Here is a 13174-nt window from a genome sequence, read left to right as displayed (position 1 = left end):
ATGAGGCGGCAGTGCACCGCCGACAGTGATCTGCTAAATGTCCACCCCCGCCAATGAGCTAACCACTGCGCGATGCTCCCTCAATCTTTCGTTGACGCAGCGGCCGGTCAGGCTGACATAGCATCTACCACAAGAAATGGGATGCGGTACACACGCCCACTGCACTCCACGAAACGAGTCGTGTGCTTTGTTGTGCAGCCGCCTTGGACGTGCCATTCAAGACATTGCACATACGTGCCAGCTTACCAGGAGCCGAAAAGGCGACCGGGATGCCACATTTCCCCACAACCTTCTTGAGACGGTGGGACAAGTCATGAACGTAGGGCAAAATCACAGGCCGCGCCTTTTTGTAATCAGGCTGATTGTGGCTTGTCATACACCGCGAATTGACTTCTTTAAAGGGACACTAAAGAGAAACCGGAAGTGGAGCTTAAATGGTAGATTATCATTTCACGATCACAGCCATACCATTCTTACTGCAAACAGATTTTAATAGCGATAAAATAGCGAAAAACTGAAGGATAGGTGGTGACGCCCCTTCGAAATTCCCGCACTACACGTTCATGACGTCGGAGATTACAAACGTAGGCCGGTCGCGATTGGTCGAGAGCGAGTTATCGCTGTTAATAAAACGCAAATGAAATAAACCTTAAACGCACATAAACAGCATTTGCCAACTTTTTAAACCATTTCAAGCGAGGAAGTACAAGTTTAGCACAAAATTAAATAACAAGAAAAAATGGCATGGCGGTATACATGCGGCCGTGATAGTTTCGTAGTTTCGTTTTTGGTCAATGCATCGTCGCGCGCGCCTGTTCCGCTCTACGGTGTTTGGTTGCGTGTTGCGTGGCTCGAAAAACGTTGACTTCGCGGGAAACAGCCAGAAAATGCCTCGTGTGTGTGTTGAGGGCTGTATAAATGGCCCAAGGCGCTTGATCAGGGTAGCGGCAGTGTTGACTCGATTGTGTCCTTTCATGTGGCGTCGCGCGGAGAGCCCCGGCTCCCCGGCGTTCGCAATGGCTCAGTGCTCTGCCGGTGATAAAACGGCAAAAGAGCCTGAGAAACCGATGGTGTGCTCTCTGCATTTCTCGCCCTCGGATTATTGCCCTCGGAAAGTATCTTGGCGTGCCCCAGAGGCCAGTCCTTTCTCGAGCAGCTGTTCCCTCAATGCGGCCTTCATCAACCCCCTAGCGATGCCCCTGCAGCAGCAAACTGGCGGCTCGGTGAGTGCTGAATGTCATAATAAAAAGTCACGAAATAACCATACCGAGTACGTGCACAACTTTCTACGCTTGTTCTGTCGGGAACATCGTCGCCTGGCGGACCGGACGCTTCGCCTTCCGTCGACGAAAACGAAGCTCTGCATTCCGCCGGCGTGTCCGGCGGCTCACCGCCATCGCACGCGGAAACACCTACCGCTCGAGCACGAAGGATTATTTCGCGCTCCGTTTCACTGAATATCGCTGAAATGCAGTCCTGCTTCCCTGGCGAGCTCTTCGTTGCAAGGTTCAGCGGCAGCAACGGTATCCATCGCGGCGAACGCAAACGCAGCGACCATGCATGCAGCCATGATGCATCCAGCGCCTCGGCCGTTTACGCAAGCGGTGACGTATCATGGCGCATTCTGATTCGCTGAGAGCAATGAAATCTTTGACGACACTGCTTCAGCGCCAAATCTGGGTGAGAGAAATTGAGGAAGAGATATTTGGTCTTCGTTTACGAATTTCTCCGCTAATAACTCATATTTTGCACCCAACAAAAACCGCATGCATTCCTGAAGGTCCCTCTTTTATTCTAGCTGAACTTCCCGTTTCTCTTTAGTGTCCCTTTAATCAGGCCTCCTGCAATGGAAGCTAGCAATTCCGCGGGAAAGCAAGCATTGCGCAGGCGTAGCACTTGGAGCTGAAGGCTGCACGCAACCTGGTGGTCACAAGATATTTAGGGGCGAAGCTCCTTAGGGTGTGGGTCTGTCCCTCCTCTGTAGTATGTAGTAGTAGTAGTAGTCGTCGTAGCAAGTAGCCACGTCTACTTTTATGAGAAACACCGCATATCCACGGGGTGAATGATGATGAGTGGGCGAAGCTCCGGAGGGAATCATCGGTAAACCGTGAATCTTCCGTGTAATTCGCCCAGTCTCGCCGCACTAATCGAACGATTGACTTCCACCAATGACACGCGCCATATGTGACGTCATTCCTATTTTATAACAGCGCCCTTCATTATAATTGCACCATCTCCCGCTTAAGGGGACGCTAGCACAAACGCGTTAGAAACGTGCAGTACTCTCTAGTAAGGGGAGAGGCCACAGCGTCTTACGCAGCCTTTTACACATGCCGGAACGTGCAGCGCGTTTGCCGACGCCATCACATGACTGCTGAGAGAGTACACCCGGTATTCATAAACGCTCCTCGACTTGAACTTGACTTGCCACCGCTTTGGGCAGCGCGTTCGAAACGCGTTGAAGGTAAGGCGGAGAGGCCACAGCGTCTTACACCAGCTTCTTACACGGGCCGTAACGCGCTAGCACAAACGCGTTAGAAACGCGCTAGAAACGCGGCCTTTCGTTAATGTTGGGTATTTATTGCCGTCGTGGTGCATGTGTCCATGTCCGCTTCGTGGCGTAGTGGGCTAACGCCGTGCGCTCGGAAGCGAGGGGTCCCTGGTTCGATTCCGCGCTACGGACACAACTTCGGAATTTTTTTTCTCATTTTTCTCAGACTGGTTACACACTGGACTACATAGAGAAAGCAAAAAAAGTTAAAGAGTGGACACTCCCATAGACCCCGGCGGCCCAATCGACTCTAGCGCACCTGGTGTTGGTGAGAGCAACTGGCCTGCGCTTCCCGTTTCGGTTTCACTGGCGCGAATTTTGGATTACTGTGCGCAACCGACGTTTGGCTATGGCGAAAGTGTAATGATTTCAGACCACTTTCTCCGCCCAAATAGCAATGCTATTGTTTGTCGTTTTGATTAGCGATTCCCTATTTGTTTTAGCTCAAAACTGTGCGTGCGAATTGAGGTCATGACGTAATCTTTATTTCGACTAAGTTATAATAGAAAGATATGCAGGTAATCATAATTCACTACGGCTTTATTCATCGCGCTTTTCTTTTGGAACAAGCGGTCAATCTATATATCAATCAAAGAGACAGAGTACCCGCAATGTTTTTATTCCAAGGCAAGGTAGAGGCTGAGCATATAAAAAGCACAAAATGAGAAGAACATCGCACAGAAATGCAAAGTAGACAACAAATGCATCTAGACTTACAAATAAATTCTAACAAATAGAGTGAGAACACAGACAACGCACACATCGCTAGAGTTGGCAGTAGCCGACAAGCTGGTGAAGAATGACGCACTGGGCAAGTGGGTAAGGATCTATATGGATCTATGGCAAAAACTCAGCGCACAAAGTTGATAAAGAAGGAAGAAGTGACGTATACACAGCAATAAAGTCCCGAGTCACGACTCGGGTTAACAGAAGTAATGCACAGAAAAGAAAAAGCGTACAGAAACCACACGACACAATATATCAGAAAAGCAAAAATACAGTGTGTTGGCTGTTCTTAAGAGCAACTTGCCCAAAATGAGAAAAAAAAAAGCGAACTTGATGCTTCAACGTTGCCTGTTCGTCCTCGGAAGGTAGGGCAGCTTGCCCACAATGTGAAAGACAGACTTTATGCTACAACACTTGCAGACCTGTTGCCTCTTCTTATGTGTCGCTCTCATCAAAAACTTAGAGCCCAAGTTACTTGCGTCTGGGCGTTGCTGTGACGCTTCCAAGTTGAAATAGATGGTAGTCATCACTTATCCAAAATTGTGGACCTTAATTGGTGCTACAAAGCGGTATCAGAGGGCTAACAGCCGAAGAAAACCACTTTCGCTCATTATTTTTCAAAAAGGCTGCACACAGTGCATTATCACTGTCATTGTTTTTCACAAAGGCTGTACACAGTGCGTTATCACTGTCATCATTTTTTACAAAGGCTGTACATATTGCGTTATCACTCTCATTGTTTTTCACAAAGGCTGTACATAGTGCATTATCACTGTCATTGTTTTTCACAAAGGCTGTACACAGTGCGTTATCACTCAATTTTTTACAAAGGCTGTACCTAGTGCCTTATCACTGTCATTGTTTTTCACAAAGGCTGTACATAGTGCATTATCACGGTCATTGTTTTTCACAAAGGCTGTACAGTGCATTGTCACTGTCATCATCTTTTTACAAAGGCTGTACATAGTGCCTTATCACTGTCATTATTTTCACAAAGGCTGTACACAGTGCGTTAACACTGTCATTATTTTTCACAAAGGCGTACACAGTGCGCTATGACTCACAAGCTATGATAATAAAGGGGCAGCGTCCCGCAACCCCATCAACAGCTGCAGTTTTGGACAATCTTATGAAAAGTTTTGATGGGCGTGGTGAGGAGGTTGACGAGAAGCTAATATACGAAAGGCATGAAATGTGAACCATGCCCACTTCATACTGTGTTCCTTACCCGCTTGAATATATTTCAACACGCGCTTTTGCTATCGTTATATTACTTGAGCTGGAGAGATAAAGTGCACATAGTGACCGACGACCCACACTAACGTGCAGAGTTCGCCCCGCATATGCTACAAAAATACAGAGAGGCTACCAAGCATAATTTCTTTTTAAGGTCATACCTTCATAGTGGGTAAACAAAAGAATGGACATAACGAAGGAGTGGTTAGTCCCGTTGAACTTGATAGAGGGCCATAATGAGGTCTGATGTAACGAAGTAATGACTATAACAAAGCTATTGCAGGATTCGGTTCAACTTGAATGCTTTTGTGTAAAGCAGCCGCTAATGCTAAGCTTGAACTTGTCAAGCTGTATACCTGAAATTGAAGACTGGAACCTAACCCTATCTAAGTTTCGGTTCACAAAACGCACATGCCCAACATAAACGAACCCGGCAAAACATTTCAGAAACTTCTCGCGACACCCAGCAGAGCAGAAATGAAAATCGCCAACACTTGAGAGATGGCGATACAAACATCAGCACTTTCAGGTGATGTGCAGTGGCCTCAATAATGGCAAGAAAGTGACATTCAAGTTGTTGTATGTATTCAAAAGCTGCTTCCGATGGCACAGTTAGATTTCCGAAAAGTTTGCTGGGACGTGGTATGCTTTGAGCATTGTGAAATACTGATGGGTCCCCTTTAGTGTCTCGCTGTCGTCTATCAATATCTGTGGGCAACTGCAAGTATCACGTGCATTCCGAAGAAAGTATTGATGAGAAAACCAGCTACCTAATATGTAGCGGAGTCATGAATAATATGGGAGTGAATGTGGTCGCACTTCAGAGAGATCGTCTAGAGCGGGAAAGGTCGTCAGGCGTGGATGTGCACACTCCTCATTATCCACAAGCGACGCACTAGCGAGGGAGAATGGCGAGAGACTCTGAAGGAGGTCACATTCATCATCCTCGACCTTTCCGTATTCTGCCAGTTGAATAATTTTCTTATGCAGATGTGATTCAGGCCACAATAAATTGTGCTACATTGGGGTTGCTGTTGCAATCCCTTGCTTTTGCCTTATGTGGCCCCATATGTTCTCCAGAGGATCCTGTTGAAGTCTGCGTGTTAGCAGGTATTCAAAATTGTATTTTTGGAGGGTCGTCCCACAGTTGACAATAGCCTGAATTGTGATTTGCCAACCAACGACGGTTTGTGGTTGACGTCTGCCATCAAACGTCCATGATGCAATCCAGGGAGGCTGGCCTCGAAGGAAGTCAATCAGCTCTGAATCCTCTTCACGATTGCATGCCGGAGCTTTTGCGAAGTTTTCTTTTTACTCGAGCTGTCAAGGCATCGAAAATCCTGTCCATACGATCACAAAATTGTGCTGTAGTGATGGCCGAGGCAGGCAGCACTTTCGCATACACCAATGCCGTTATTAGCAATCGAACTGATGCACTGAGGAACCTGCGTTGCTCTGCTGACCTTCATATTAGAAAAAGGTTTCTGATGAATGTGCCTTTCAGTCAACTTTGGAGCCAATCGCAACCGCAACTCATGTGAGGATTGGTAAAGGCTTACAATGTGGGACCAGTCAACGATGTCATCCCCAATATATACTTGTGTGCTTGCACATTATTGCGCGTTGTTTTAATTAAATGTGGAACATCAAAGATGAATATACCCGCTCCCCATTAACTTCAAAAAAGGCTTTGCTACAGTCACTCTTAGTTGGTAAGCGAGACTTACATTTGAACTGCCCTGGTCACAAATGACTGCTTTCACTGCAATGTTAATGCTCCTAAGCTCCACAATGAGTGACACCAGCAGGTTATGCATAACAGATGATGGTGTTGATGTGTGCCTATAGTAAAAGCAACCGGTGAACCCACTTTTCGAAAACACCAACAAGAAGAACTACCATTGCTCGATCAGCAATGGTTGAAGTGCGATCAGTGCATCATCTGTAAAACCCTGGACAATGTCCCGTGCAGCATCATAACACAAATTCTTTTTGAGTGCTATTTCATCGAAAACTAAAGCACACACTCGGTCCCGTTCATTCCAAGCTTGAGTATTTGTTGCAATGGAAGAAATGATTCCTGGAATTGTGCCTGGAGTCATCTTTACATTGGCTAGCCACCTCCTTAATGAACGCGGGAGGGCAAAGAAAAATATGGAGCCAGAATCGGTATGCTCGCGGACCACGGAAGTTTAAGTGAAGAGCAAATTTCTTGAACCACACGAGAAACCGCTTGCCCTTGCCTTTGGGCCTCAAGCGAAATGTGCAGAAAGAAGTTTAAAAACCTCCTCGGTGACGTGCGGTCGGATAATGCCAAGGGCCTTTGAAGTCGATGACGGTGCTCGGTGAGGCTGCCTCAGCAGTCTTTTGATAGTTTTCCGCTGTGCTGCTACTTTGGCTTGCAGACGTCGAATGGTTTGCTTGTATTTCTTTGATGGAGACCTTGCAGCTGGCACACAGGAAAGCACTGCAATAAACAAAATTGATTTAAAAGCGAACAGCAACTAATCCCGTACGAGCGCTTTCTTCGCTTCTTTTTTACCAAGGTGCCCAACTTTCTGTGGTGCAAAGTTTTCGATTCCACAAATTGAAAAAAAAACATTAACAATGGCACCCTAATAATGAAAATCACGAGAGCCCACCATGACATTTTATTGGTGCTAGTTTGCTCAGAATGTCCTAAAACTAAAATTGCACATTGAAAACAGCTGCAATAACAGCATAATCAACATTTGCTGTAGGGCACTCAGGCGTGGAGCTGTTGGAGGACACATCTTCTGGAGAGTCTTGTGAAGCTTGTTCAGTACCTCGGACACTGCTGTCGGAACAATCTTGCGAGCAGCCTGCGGAAGTCTCTATATCAATAGTCTGTTGAAGTGAACATAAGTGTTGAAGCAACAGTCAAACTCACCAGTCACACATGTTCCTTTGTGACAACTGAGCGACTGCCCAAGGTTTCCTCCAGCAAGACGCAGTCAGCAGGAACTCCTTCACCAGCTACATGGGAGCTGCCACCTGTAGAGGTTTGGTCAACAGTCAACTCAGTTCGAAAAAAAAGACAAGTCGACACTGTACACACCCTGCTCCTCGGGGCACTTCAATGTGTGGGAGCCGCTTTTCGAAGCCTCTGCCGCAGACCCTAAAGAAATGAAACAACAACAATTTGTCAGTAAGAGGCTTAAAATAACAAAAACTGAAGCACATCCACACCTTGCAGTGCGGCTTCTGCAGTCATGTCCCAGTCACTACTTGAAGCGATGCTCAGAGAACCTGCATATATGTGTAGTTGGTACAAGTTACAAAGCTTGTAGCACAGGGAAATTTAAACCGCCCTTTCAAACGCATGAATTGGTAGGTGGAAGAAAAAGAATGCATCAACAGAGAAACAAGCAATTTGTGGTTTGTGGAATTATCGACAGTGCCAGCTTTCTTTGATACGAGGTATATGTGTACATGTGCATGAAGGCTTCAAGTTAACGTTAAATAGCCCTTCAATGTATTTCAAAACAAGTTGCACAGGTCAATAGCATAAAAGAATGACAGGAATGTAAAGCTGTTAGGAAGGTAATAGCCCACAATTCACAAAATTTAAGACTTTCGAAGTGTTACTTCTACAGCGAGGTTTCTCCATCGGCTACAAATATCTTCCAGGTTAACTGTCACCACTGATTCAAAAGAAGTGGCTGCTATCGCAGATAATTGAGTTTCTGTCAATCACTTACATGGTGCAATTGGTTGCACACTGGGAACAGCCATTCTTGTAAGCCTTGTGTGCCCAGGGTCCATGAAACTTTCAGCAGTAAAATGGTCGCTGCAAACCCTGTACGTTGCGTACAATAGGCTGGCCGGCTTACTCAGGAGATCATCTCGTCCGGCATACTGCATCCATGCTGTCATCCTGCATCGGCAATGAACTATCAGCTGAAGGCGAAGTGCTCGAACAGTGATTTTGTTATTGTTAGCCTCACTGAGCAAGCACGAAAAGTAACTTGAAGACATGCAAACCATACAAAAGCTTTAGCGCACCTGCCGTCCCGTGGTATGCGGAAGAAACTCGTCCCTGGCTTCTTGTGGGTTCTGCCATTGTTTCAAGCACCACGAAACCAGCATAGCTGCCGTTTGGACCGCCGGACGCATGGCATCAGCGCGGTCTTAAAATGTCAGTAAATGCACACCAGGTTATTCGTTGTCCGGCATATCGGGAAACGCGTCGTGAAGCATGCGAGGCCCAGCGACCGCTCCTCAACAGGGAGTTTTCGAGTTTTCAAATAGCGAAAGCAAAGCTGGCGGGCGTAGCGTTGCGGGCTTCACTTAAGGGAGCCCGCGAGCGTACGACGCGTTCGCCGCTACGCCGCAAGCTTTTCGTACTCTATTCGAAAACTCTCTAAGTTTCGCACCGAGCTCAGCGCACAGCACGCGTCGCCTCGGCTTGACGCCGTGCCCAGTTTTGCTATACTAGGGCGAAATCTTGTACGCGTTCTTGTACACGTTCCACGATGGGACGGAGCGTTCCGTTCCATCGAGCCGAACGCGATTCTGCATACGTTGCACAATGTTCACGTCTTGCCGCCGCATACAGCCGCAAACTGTTTTTTAGCATCCTCGCCGTCCTCACAAGCTCCAGAAAAAGATTACAACTGCGCGAATAAGACACCACGTAAGAAACACAGAAACGCCCACCCACACGAAGCGCAACGCGTGTGGGCGTGTTTATGTTTCTTACATGGCGTCTTATTCGCGCAGTTGTAACCTTTTTCTGATTCAATGACCCAACTAGCCCAACAACATGTAATTCACAAGCTTCGCTTGAAACGTACCTCACCTGCTGTCTCACACACGAAAACACCGAAGCAGCCGACGTTGACGAAACCTTCCGCTGTCATGCCTATGGTCATGCCTGGGCTTTCGCATGCTGGTATGGCGAGTACTCTCGGCGCGAAATCGTAGATGCTGCTTATGGCAGTGCGGCTGAACAAAATAACCACGTAAGGTGCGTTGAATAATTGTTTTTATGTATAAATAACATGTCAAATGTAGGCGCATAATTATTATTTTGTAAAAAAACATTCTGTTTAATTGATGATACTTTGTTTTTTCGCACTTGCGTCTCTGGCGTTTGGTGAGAGCTAGTTTGTTACTGGTCGTGACGTACTTCCTGAGGCCAGATTTCGCGGAGTGTCCTCTCTTAACTTTTTTTTCTTTCTCTATGCTACTACTACGACGACGGGGATGAACGGGTTCTGCTATAAGGACTTCGCCCCTAAAAAATTCCGGAAGTTGGTGCGTAGCGCGAATCGAACCAGGGACCCCTCGCATCCGAACGCGCGGCGCTAACCACTACGCCACGAAGCGCACATGGACACCCGCACCACGATGACAATAAATACCCAACATTAACGAAAGACTGCGCGTTTCTAACGCGTTTGTGCTTGCGCGTTACGGCCCGTGTAAGAAGCTGGTGTAAGACGCTGTGGCCTCTCCGCCTTACCCCCGTATTCATAAACGCTCCTCGACTTGAACTTGACTTGCCACCGCCTTGGCAGCGCGTTCGAAACGTGTTGAAGGCGTTGGCAAGTCAAGTTCAGTCGAGAGCGTTTATGAATACGGGGGTTATACTCTCTCTGCAGTCATGTGATGGCGTCGGCAAACGCGGTGCGTTCCGGTGTGTAAACGGCTGCGTAAGACGCTGTGGCCTCTCCCCCTTACTAGAGAGTACTGCACGTTTCTAACGCGTTTGTGCTAGCGTCCCCTTAAGCGGGAGATGGTGCAATTATAATGAAGGGCGCTGTTATAAAATAGGAATGACGTCACATATGGCGCGTGTCATTAGTGGAAGTCAATCGTTCGATTTAGTGCGGCGAGACTGGGCGAATTACACGGAAGATTCACGGTTTACCGATGATTCCCTCCGGAGCTTCGCCCACTCATCATCATTCACCCCGTGGATGCGGTGTTTTTTTGCAATACCCCTTTTCACAATCTTGGAATGGACCGAATTAAAGCTTAGAACTGGTTTTTTGGACCGTGGATGGTATCTCCAGCAATCCTGGCCGTCATGCATCATGATACAAACATCAAGAAACTGGAGGTATCCCTCTACAGGTACTCAAAAGTGAATTGGAGCCCTTTGCCATAAGCTTCAAAATACCTAGCCTTGGTTCACAAGCTCATCAAATTGTCAGGTGGGACATGCCTCAGGATAACTAGGTAGTCATCGACATATCTAAAAATTCTTAAAATCTTGGCTGCGCAAGCGGTGTTAAGGCACGTAGAAATACGCTTGTCACAAAAAGATAAAAAGAACACTTAGTACGAGGGCAATACATGAACCAATACAATCTCCTCCTTTTGAAGGACAAGGTTACGATTAAAATCGACTGTGGCAGGTGACAGGTAAAATGTTAACAATTCAATAAAATTGTGGATGTACAAACCAGTGGAATTCTGAGAGGTAACGGGACCAAAGTCATCGATGCTTTCCCGAACAGCGCATAAAAGTTGGCTTTGCGGGATAGAATAAAACAAATCTACAACATCGATAGAAAAGGTGTGCAGAGGCTGCTGGGATACTCATACTTGGGAAGGTATCTAGGACACTTTCCGAATTGGCGACAAGATAAGGTCATTCACTTGAAGCAACTTAAGGTGCTTTTGCAGAAATATAGAGAGGGCTCCTTGCCAAGAATGTCGCTCAGTCACAGTCGTCCTGAATGGCATTCCTTCCTTGTGCGCTTTAACAGAGAAAAACAGATCGAGGAAGTCCTTTTTAGCACCACTTGTGGTCTTCTTGGGGCTTTGCAGGTTCATCTCATCACATTGAGCCAAGGCTTTCTTCCGTGAGCACTTAACCGGCTTGAAATTCTTTGCCACAGCCTGTTCAGCTTTTTTTGAGAAGACAGCCTTAGGAAGCACCACAAAACCACCTTCTTTATCGGACAACAATAGTGCTAAGTTACTTTTTTGCAAAAATTTAACGGTGTCCCGAACTTGTAAGCTAGCGTTACTACGCGGCCGTCTGGCCATGAGGCAGTCAATGCCTTCAGACAGAACTCGGTTTTGTTCATCAGGCTCAACTCTATTAGCAACATTCCTCACCATAGAAAGCAATTCAACAGAATTATCATTGACCTCAGTAGAATACTTCGGTCCATTGTCCAAGACATTTACTACATTCTCAGGCAGAGTGCTAGTTCCAAGAAACGTCACCTTTCCAGAACGGCATTCATTCTTGATACGCCTCCTAGTCCAGACAAGCAATGAAGGGAGAGTTGTTGCCCACAGGAATTCTGTCACATACGGGGCCTCACGTGACCAGCTCCGGAACACGACTTCACCCTGTTCGCCGTTGTTGACCAGGATGTGCCGAGAGAATACGCAGACAGACCTGGTAGTGACGATTCTGGTGACGGAGCTCAGAGGGCCACAGGTTCAGTATCCTTTTAGAATGTCGTAGCTACGGCACCACTGCGCAAAAAGTTTGAGCACCTCAAGAATTAGCTGGTGTTATTAGCTGGTGTTTGATGCAGAAGGTCACTGCTCTTGCGCGGCAGGCTGTCAAGGCGACAACGTTTACCAAAGACGCAGAAGTTGCGGAAGGATTCAGGCATAAACAGTTATAAGAAACAGGGCCCATTGTACTAGAAAGTAGACTATTTAAAGCAGGAATTTGGGCTAGTTGGTTGTAACTGAACTTAGACATCGTAACAAGCGCTGATGGACGGGAACACAAAGAACAAGTAGACTGGACGGGTGCTATACATCAATTGAAGGTTTAATGACATTAACAGACGCATATACCACCGGCGAAAAACCAAAATCTATCAAGCAGAATTTATCAGCGAAAGGAATCAAGTTTCGCTTTAAATACGTTTTTTTCTTTTGCCTGCAAGGCCAGTGCAGGTGCGCTGACACATTTATCAGCTTCAATACTGATACCCAGGGCTTCAAAGATCTCCCTTGCCTGTTGTGTCGAAAAGCTGCGCAGGACACGTGTGCCCCCAAAGTCAGGCTTGCATGAGGCGGCAGTGCACCGACGACAGTGATCTGCCAAATTTCCAGCCCCCGCCCATGAGTTAACCGCTGCGGGATGCTCCCTCAATCTTTCGTTGACACAGCGGCCGGTCTGGCCGACATAGCATCTACTACAAGAAAGTGGGATGCGGTTCGCAACGCCCACTCTGCAGTCCACGAAACGAGTCGTGTGCTTTGCTGTTCAGCCGGCCTTGGACGTGCCATTCACGACATTGCACATACGTGCCAGCTTACCAGGAGCCGAAAAGGCGACCGGGATGCCACATTTCCCCTAGAGGCTGACTGGCGTTTGCAAGTTCTTGTTCCCTTGCCAGGCTAATGAACGTTATCTTTGTCTTCTGCATATTCATCTTCAACCCCACTTTCACACTTTCTCGGTTAAGGTCCTCAATCCTTTACTGTAATTCGTCCCCATTGTTGCTGAATAGGACAATGTCATCTGCAAACTGAAGGTTGCTGGAATATTCGCGTTGATCCGCACTCCTAAGACTTCCACTGTAAGAGCTTGATTACTTCTAAACATGCAGTGAATAGCATTGGAGAGATTGTGTCTCCTTGCCTGAGCCCTTTCTTGATAGGCAACTTTCTACTTTTCTTGTGGAGAACCAAGGCAGCTGTGGAATCCTTGTA

The 13174-nt window shown here is 47.0% G+C and overlaps 1 long non-coding RNA gene across 1 annotated transcript; it reads right to left on the bottom strand.

The window, feature by feature from the left end:
* Nucleotides 1-7247: 7247 nt before the first annotated feature.
* On the bottom strand, nucleotides 7248-7654 carry LOC125941828 (uncharacterized). The gene is made up of 3 exons (XR_007464641.1): nucleotides 7593-7654; nucleotides 7434-7528; nucleotides 7248-7366 (listed from the first exon to the last, which is right to left on the bottom strand). It is a non-coding gene; the product is annotated as an uncharacterized LOC125941828 (long non-coding RNA).
* Nucleotides 7655-13174: the final 5520 nt, after the last annotated feature.

The sequence above is a fragment of the Dermacentor silvarum genome, unplaced genomic scaffold (assembly GCF_013339745.2).
Source record: "Dermacentor silvarum isolate Dsil-2018 unplaced genomic scaffold, BIME_Dsil_1.4 Seq402, whole genome shotgun sequence".
In the NCBI taxonomy this organism is placed as follows: Eukaryota; Metazoa; Arthropoda; class Arachnida; order Ixodida; family Ixodidae; genus Dermacentor; species Dermacentor silvarum.
This window is presented reverse-complemented; position numbering and strand designations above follow the sequence as displayed.